The sequence below is a fragment of the Dermacentor albipictus genome, chromosome 6 (assembly GCF_038994185.2).
Source record: "Dermacentor albipictus isolate Rhodes 1998 colony chromosome 6, USDA_Dalb.pri_finalv2, whole genome shotgun sequence".
Lineage (NCBI taxonomy): Eukaryota > Metazoa > Arthropoda > Arachnida > Ixodida > Ixodidae > Dermacentor > Dermacentor albipictus.
In genome coordinates, this window is record NC_091826.1 from 142,965,939 (window position 1) to 142,974,934 (window position 8,996).

General features: G+C 45.6%; 1 long non-coding RNA gene across 1 annotated transcript; it reads right to left on the reverse strand.

Moving 5' to 3' along the window:
- Positions 1-1,820: 1,820 nt before the first annotated feature.
- LOC139047139 (uncharacterized) lies at positions 1,821-3,838 on the reverse strand. Its single transcript, XR_011507065.1, has 3 exons — positions 3,529-3,838; positions 3,358-3,446; positions 1,821-2,088 (listed from the first exon to the last, which is right to left on the reverse strand). It is a non-coding gene; the product is annotated as an uncharacterized lncRNA (long non-coding RNA).
- Between the last annotated feature and the right edge of the window lie 5,158 nt (positions 3,839-8,996).

Genomic DNA, 8,996 nt, shown 5'->3' on the forward strand with positions numbered 1-8,996 from the left:
TCATCATTAGGGCTTTTCCAGGCCCACTTGCTACGTTTTCTGAAAAAGGTGTTTCTTAGAGGCTTCTTATTGACGTTCTTGTAATTAAATGGCAACCCACTAGCTGGTCAGCAAGCAGAGCAGCGACTCCCACAATTGCAAACGCAACCATCAAAAGCCGCTGACAGTGCCGCGCGTAAAGAGCTCCGAGATTAAGCAGCTAAAGCAATCCCAATAAATTATTTCGTAATGAAAGTCATACTTTGAGCAAGAAAGACAAAAATTTGGAGATACTAACACACATTTCATTAAAAAGTAAACAATGTTGGTCGGAGTTAACAAATTTCCAAGCAAATAGTTCTGTGGATACGCATTTTCTCCACATTATATAGATCTATAATAAGAAACTTGTGAATCTATGGAAGTATCTTAAGATACTAATGTAAGGTATCATATCGTATAAAATAATTGCGGTAATGTCTTGGAACTGGATCTCAAATACTTGTTGCCCAAGCATCATGTATCGTCTTATGATACAATTGCAAGGTATCTTTGCCCAGCCCTGCATGTGATATATGTTGCCACAGGCTCTAAATCTTTCTCGCCATTGTGCTACGTGGAAGCTCTGAATACAACTTGCGAGAGCTTCTTGGGTCTATTTGTTTACCTGGGGTGAAGGAACATCCAGAAGCACCATGGTTCTGGCATTGAAAAGACAGCTGGCATCACTACAGCCGCCATTTTTAAAACCGCTGGCAACAAGACTTACGCTTCATGTCCACCAACTGCACCTTAAAAAATTGCTTTGTGGGAAGCTGGTGTTGTATAATTAATAGCACCGTATTCACGCCAAAATGATGAAACAACTGCCACTCTTCTATGGCACTCAATAGGCGAAAGGAAATGCCTGGACGTGTGATACTGGCATATTTTGGAGTAGTCATGTGGGCAGGAGAGACTCGTCGCTGCCATGAAAAGGGTTAAAGCTATTGAATGCACTTGTACACTTTGAGGAGGTAATAAAATGCATCCACCAAGAAATGCCAATGCTATGCTATACTGTATGTGCAAAAAACAGCCGGCATTATAGCCTGAAGAGCCATGTACACAGCTGAGTGCCTCTGCAATGAAATGACTTGTATAATGAGGTAATAATTCGGTCCTTGTTCTATTGTGAGCGGTGAAGTGCGCGACGTTTACAATGAAGTGACCTATACAATGAATGATATTGGAGGCCCCCAAGCACTTCCTGATAAAAACCTGCCCACATAAGGCGAGAGGGTGTAGTCACCCTGTGAGCCAATGGAGAGGTGAAAAAATGTGAATTTGACAATATGGCAGAATTTCGCCATGTCCAGGGCCAGGATAATGTTACGATTCTATTCCAATTATTTTTATTTTTGCTCTTCGTCGACATTATCACTGTGATTAGCTGGTCATGAGTGGCAGATATTGCTGCAAAAGCTTACAAGGTTGTATTTGAGAGGCTACAATAAGAGCAGTGCTGGTGGGCATAAAGCTGTCCACATGTTCTAAAAACTGCATATTGTGGCATAAAGTAAGAGAGTGCATGTAGTTTTATTTTGCTTTACTCTCTGGAAAGAAACTCCCTAGAGAGGTTCATTGCTTGAAAGCTGTTATAAACAGCTTGGGAATTGCTCAGGATCATGACAAAGTTGTGACGGCGTTATACATAGTGTTTTGTTGTATGTTAAATGGTTCGTCTAATTATTTTGTCAACTGTATATGCTAATTAATATATAATTAGGAATAATCTCATGCTTCTTTCCTAGCACTTCCTTTTTTGCTTAAAGTGCGAAAGTTTTTTGTAGAGAGAGAGTAAAACATCTTTATTAATAATATTTGAATGGTGAGAGCAGTGTGGGAGGAACCCTCAGTCCAGGATCCCTAAGATGATTCCGGCGATGTTTCGAGCTCGTTGTATCACAGCTCGAAGGACCTCGGGAGGTCCGTTGCGGAGGGCATCGTCCCGCAGCTCTTTGTTGCGTAGGAGGTAAAGGAGACTTGGCAAGGGAGGAAAGAGGTTTGCAGTGCACTCAATCGTGACGTGGAAGATTGTGGGCGAGCTGCCATAGCCAGGGCAACGATCTGCATAACAGTAGGTAGAATTTATTGAGAGACACAAGATTTGGAAAAGTTGCAGTTTGTAACTGGCGTAATGCCACTGCTTCCTCCCGCGAGAAGGACGGCGGTAGTGCGGCGTGGGTGCGACGAATGCAGGTATAATGACGGAGTATGTCTTTGTAACAGAGCAAGGGATCCCCCCACTCTGAACTAGTCGCCTCACCACGCAGAGTCACCCGGAGGGAAATTTCTCGGGCAACCGCATGTGCGCGTCCGTTATCCGGCAGCGAGGTATGACCAGGGGTCCAGAGTAAGTGGATGCAGGGAGGTGCTGCTCGGTGCCACAATGCCGGATGTACGCAACGTAGCCCGCAGTCAGCCTTATTCACACGTAGCCGCAGGACAAGCTGCGTGAAGTTTGGCTCGCGAAACATAAAACCGGCAAACATCGGCTACAACTCGGGTATGCAGCAAGCACAGACGCGAGGAAGATTTCTGCTACGGCGCCCGGTCTGCGATGTTCTGAAAACGTGTACTGAGACGCTCGCCTGAGTCCGCTGCCCGACTAATGTCATGACGGTTTGGTCTATGAACTTGTCGATGCTATAGATACTGGCAAGTTGAGTGGAGTGGAAAGGCAGCGGTAAGAAGGACATTAAAAAAAAGCCTGGCATATGGTCATGTTTGTGTTATGAATTAATGCATGCACTGGATTACAAAAGCAGCGGGAAATTGCACGCTGAGAACACCGATAAACATACAGTGCGCCGCAACTCGAGAAATAATATTGAAAGGTCAAAGAATTCAGAACAAACAAAATTGAATCATAACTGCAAGTCGGCCTAGTTGGAACATATTCATATTTATACTTTTTGTGCGCAAACAAACAGGGACGAAGAATAGGGGCAACACAAAGCGCTCGTCCTTGTGTTGCCCCTATTCTTCGTCCCTGTTTGTTTGCGCACAAAAAGTATAAAGATTGAATCGTTGCGACGGCACAGGCGTCGAAGTCTCTACAATGAAGTTATCTTTGAACAGCTCTGATAGCACCCACGCAACAATGGTTGCTTGTATTCTGTCAAATGCTCATATTCTGCGACCTAAAGCTCATGGCGCAGTGCGAAAACGCGCGCGCGGAGAAAGCGAAACAGTGCGCGGACAAGCATCCAGACGTGCCGGTCGCTGGGAATCTGCGCGATCGCTGCATTGAGGCTTCGTTCTATTACGCTCCATTTAGTTATACAAACACTATAAGAACATATTTCACATAGCTTCCTCTCAGCGTTTACCTACCTTTCACGCAAGAAGCTGGTTCGGGAGACTCCATCGCGGCGACCGCGCGCAGTGGCGTTCACGGTACGTATTCGGTAAAGAGATAGCGTCTGTAAACGATTGTGTGCTTTCAGTTTGCCCAAGGTTATTATTTAGACAGTAAAAAACTTCTCTCGTTTCGAAAGTACTTACAGAAATGTCCGGGAGAGCTCGCGCGTGCTGTCTTCAGTGAAGGCTGACAGCAAAACCTATGAGGAGCGCGCCACATGATCCCTCATACTACGCCAGCGAGGCGCTTCCGCTAGATGGCGACTCCGTAACTCCTCGCCTCCAATAGCCCTCTTGAGTGCGTGATGTGTCCGTGTATAAAGTATGTGTTTCCGCAACGCCTCCTATAATATACTATGCCTGGACATAGCCTCCTATATTTTTCATGCCCGCGCAATGGTGCCGCGGAGACCGTCCATTGCCCTCTCCTTTCCTCCTCGATTTACGCCTCGGCTCTCCGCGAGAGGCGCTCACACCCCATTAGAACTAGAGTGACTCTAATTAGAACTACTCATTAGTACAAAAATAAAAGAGGTAAAAGGAGTAAACCGCTGGAGAGGAAAGGGGAAGCCACGAAGTTGGTGGAATAAGGAAATTAAAGAGGACATCGAACAACGACGGTGGGCATCTCGGGAACACAGAGAAGCAAAGAGGGCGCAATTATCTGAAGAGGAAATAGGCCAAAAATAGGAATATTATCGACAAAAGAAACAACGAGTGCAGGTCCTCGTCCAGGCAAAAATAAAGCAGTCCTCTGATCGCTGGCTGGCTGAAGTTCGCGATGCAACTAAAGGGGGGTCAAGAAAATTCTGGAACCATATATAAGCTGGCTGGGTAAAGCTAATCACAGAAAAGAGGAACAGATTCACGATGCCGAAGGAAATTGTTTAAAGGGAGATGACGCTGTGAACTACATTGGTTCAGTTATAGCAGAGTCATTTAGGAAAGACGATAGGGTAATCGCCCCAAGTGAGGGAGCAACACAGAATAGCATAATAGAAAACAGCTTAGAATTGACCAATCTTAACTGGAAAAAGGCGGAAGCAAATGTTCTAAAATGCACGTCCGCGGGGATAGACGAAATTCCAATCAAGTTAATTAATGAACTTGGCCCAAGAAGCAAGGAAACGCTGATAAAAGCATTGGAGGCAGTCATAACAAATAAGCAAATTCCGCACAGCTGGAAACAGAGTAAAATGAATTTGATTTATAAAGGAAAAGGTGATAAGAAGAACATAAAATCTTTCCGACCAATTACGATAACATCAGTTATATATAGGCTGGCGATGCAGGCGGTGAAATTAAAAATGCAGTCATGGGTAGAAAGTAATGGAATACTTGGAGAACTTCAGAACGGGTTCAGAAGTGGTAGGCGCTTAGATGATAGCCTGTTCGTGCTTACCCAGTGCATAGAAATAGCTAAGGCGGAAAATAGACCTCTGTATTTAGCCTTCCTGGACATAAGTGGTGCGTACGACAATGTGAACAGGGAACTCCTGTGGAACATATTAAAAGCTGAAGGTATCGGTAATGAGGTAATTGATTTTCTACAGGAACTATATCGAGAAAATAATGTTGAAATAACATGGGAAGGAATCAAGAGTACGACAACTGTCGAGGTTCACAAAGGATTAAGGCAAGGTTGTCCTCTATCACCGCATGCTGTTCATGCTTTATATGATAAGCATGGAAAGAAGGTTACAACAAAGCAATCTAGGGTATAATCTGTCGTACAGATTAGGCGAAAAGGTTGTTGAGCAACGACTACCAGGTTTAATGTATGCGGACGATATTGTACTGTTAGCAGATAGCCAGGAAGATTTGCAAACTCTGGTTAATTACTGTGGGGACGAAGGAGACAGTTTAGGTTTAAGATTTAGTGCAGCTAAGTCCGGTGGGATGGTTTTCAACGATACAACTGATCAGGAGCTTACAATACAAGGCCACGAAATACCCCAAGTGGCCGAATACAAGTATCTCGGGGTATGGATAAACAAAGGGCAGATGTACACGGAAAAGCACGAACAGTCTCTAATAGCAAAAGGGCGAAGAGATGCCGGGATAATGAAACATAAGGCATTATGGGGTTACAACAGGTATGAGGTACTGAGAGGCATTTGGAAGGGAGTAATGGTGCCGGGGCTTACTTTCGGGAATGCGGTCCTGTGTTTAAGGGCAGAGGTTCAGTCGAGACTAGAAGTAAATCAGAGAGCTGTGGGAAGGTTAGCACTAGGTGCCCACGGGAAAACCACAAACGAAGCAGTACAGGGAGATTTGGGCTGGGCATCATTCGAAGCAAGGGAAGCTCAGAGTAAAATCCTATACGAAAAACGTCTGAGGAAATTGGATGATAACAGGTGGGCCGCCAAGGTGTTTAAATACCTATACAGAAAGAGCGTTGACTCACAATGGCGGAAAAGAACTAGGAAGCTAACCAGTAAGTATGCCAGACACGAGGACGAAAAAGGACAGAGCATTAAACTACAGGTTAAAAAAGCGGAAGGTAAAAATTGGATAAATTCAATGGAAAAGAAGCATAGCGTAGAACTATATCGATACTGGAAACAGCAGATCAGGAAGGAAGCGTTTTATGATAACTCAAGAGGCAGTGCCCTACTCTTTGAAGCTAGATCAGGATGTCTTAGAACACGGAGCTATAAAAAGAAATTTAACGAAGAAGAAAACACATGTACTGTGTGTGGTAAATATGTAGAAACAATGGAACACCTCATACTAAAATGTGATGGTATCAATCCCGATGTCGATGCGGCCACAGTCACCCTTCCTGAGGCCCTAGGGTTCAGAGATAATGATAGTCATGTAAATAAATGTGCGGTGGAAATTAGCAAAAGGCGATTGGAGGATTGGTGGCTCAAAAGCAGAGAGGGGACATAAGGTTAAAAGGGTAGGAAGACGTATTTAAAGAAAATCGAGAAATTCAATAACACATAACAGAGATAAAAATAAAAGGCGAAATAAAAATCTGAGCATGGTGGCAACTGCCATCGCCCCGTTTCAAAGGGGACGCTCCTACCATTCATCCATCCATCCATCCTAAAATGCTGCCCTCACATACCAGACCGAGCTACGCGTCGAGGTCCATCGAAGCACCCTAACCGATCCGTCAAGCAAGAGTTGTGCGATTTCCGTCGTGTTGGTTGCACGTAAGCGTATGCGTTTTGCAACAGCAGCATGTTTATACACATATTTTCTTGAAATATCAGGGATGCATGACCGCACTTGTAAGCAGTGTACACAAATGAAGCGACCGTTTGTTTACTAGATTTTCCGCGACCACGTGTTAGTTGTTGGCGTTGTTGCAACGTGTATTGCTTTACTAGTGTAAGATCAGTGATTTACGATGCACAGTTCTTATCGTTTCCTTGCGTTACTTTCTTTTTTATACCCAATCAGTTCTCTATCTGCAGTGTGGAATCGGTTGTGTCCTGCGCCCGACAAGATGCGGTACTGCTGTGTGCCACGCTGCAAGTCATCCAGTAAACAACGGACGCCGGGCATATCGTTCCACGAAATACCAAGCGATCCAGAACTGTGCGCAAAATGGCTGAAAGTCATTTCTCGTGAAAACTGGGTACCGAATACGACGTCGTGCTATTCGACTGTATGCAGCCGACACTTCAGTTCCTCTGACTTTAAGGAAGGTTGCAAAATTCGGAAACTTAAGAAAGACGCTATTCCCAGCATTTTCGAAGAATATCCGGCGTACTTGCAGCCTCCTAAAAAAAGAGAGAGAAGCTACGCGTCAGTGAAAAAGCGCGAGGCTGCTGCGCTAGCCAACCCACCACCGCCGAAGCGACGAGCAGTCATTGATGACAACCAAATGGAGTCGTGTCCGCATCCGCTCTACGAATTGCCGGTTGTCGACGTCGTCTTTGAAGATTTGTCACCTGTGGACTGCACCGCTACCGAACCGTTGCCACCCGTGAAAAACGGCGCTAGCGAGCGCTGCATCACCGCGACTTTGCAGATGGACAGAGCAGTGCAGGTGTCCTCACAATTCTCGGTTTCGACTGTGGACAAACGAAAGTGCAGACGCAAAGAACGAGACTTAAACGCGCATATTGAGCGGCTCAAGAATACCGTCGACAATTATAAACAAGAAATACAAAAGCTCAAGGAAGAGTGCTTTGTTCATGCATTCCTCCAAGTTGTCGAGAAAGCGAAGGAGAAAGACTTGGCTGCATCAGTATTAGTAGAACAAGTTAAGAATTTCGGGAAAACGAAACCAACGTGGTCTGATCTGACCGTGCGCCATGCTGTAGTTTTACGTAACCTCTCGACTCGCGCATACGAGCACATAAGGACTACGGGCATTCTCCGGCTGCCCAGTCGAAGCACCCTGGAGCGTTTTATGGGCACATCACGTGGCGAAGTCGGCGTGACGGAACTCGCGAAGCAAAGGCTGTCAACCGAGCTCGCTTCTCATCGCAAAGCCAGAGCGTGCTCTTTAATTGTCGACGAAATGCGCGTGAAACAGAGGCTACTTTACTATAAACAATAAAGGGACGCCTTCATCGGTGAAGTAGACTATGGTGGGAGCTTTCCTAAGGAAACAACAAATGAGCCTGTGCTAGCCAACTCACTTCTGTGCTTCGTCCTCAACGGCCTTTCAGTTTCGTTTAAAATACCCGTCGCATACTTTTTCACGAGAAATTGCACTGGCCGCGAGCTGCACACGCTCATGCGACACGTCCTGAATGAAGTTGAAAACATAGGATTTTTCATCGTGCGCATTGTCACCGACAACCACAAAATCAATGTCTTAGCGTTCCAACTTCTATGCAACGGAAGCCTCACGCATTGCATTGAGCACCCAGGAACACCGAATCGAAAGCTTTTCTTAGCATTCGATCAGTGCCACCTGGTCAAAAACGTGCGCTCGCAGTTTTTATCGCGTGACATTGGAAAAGGCGGCGAAATAACGGCGAACCACTTGAAGAGCCTCTACAAAATGCAGCAAGGCAGCCTTGTAAAGCCAGTTCGATTTCTAACGAGAAAACACGTGTTCCCCACAAACATCGAAAAAATGAACGTAAAAAGAGCAATCCAAGTTTTGTCTCCTGCGGTGACAGCGGCACTGAAGCTCCTGCAAGAGCAAGCGGGCCACACATGCGACGCAAGTTTCGCGGGAGTCGGACCGACCGTTGAATTCATGGACACCGTGCACCGCTGGTTCATGCTCATGGACGTGAGCAATTGTACCCAGCACATACACCAGAACAATGCCGATTGCAAGCAGTTCGAATTTACAAGCGATGAACGGTTAATCTGGCTTGAAACAAGCTTCCTCGACTACCTGGCCGATCTCAAAAGCCAGTGCCTGGCGAAGAACTTCTTAACCAAGGAGACTTACGAAGGCCTGGTGATGACAACTCGTTCAAATGTTGAGTGCATTCGATATCTTCTTGAAGAGATGCGCTTTCACTTTGTTTTAACGAGAAAAATGTCGTCTGACCCAATCGAGTCGTTTTTTGGCTGGCTGAGGAAGTCAGCAGGGTCAAATGATCAAACGGATGCCCGAGCTGTTCTGTCAGGTATTGAGAAGACTCTGAAGACTGGCATCGCGTCGGCGGCTGGTACGAGCAACGTAA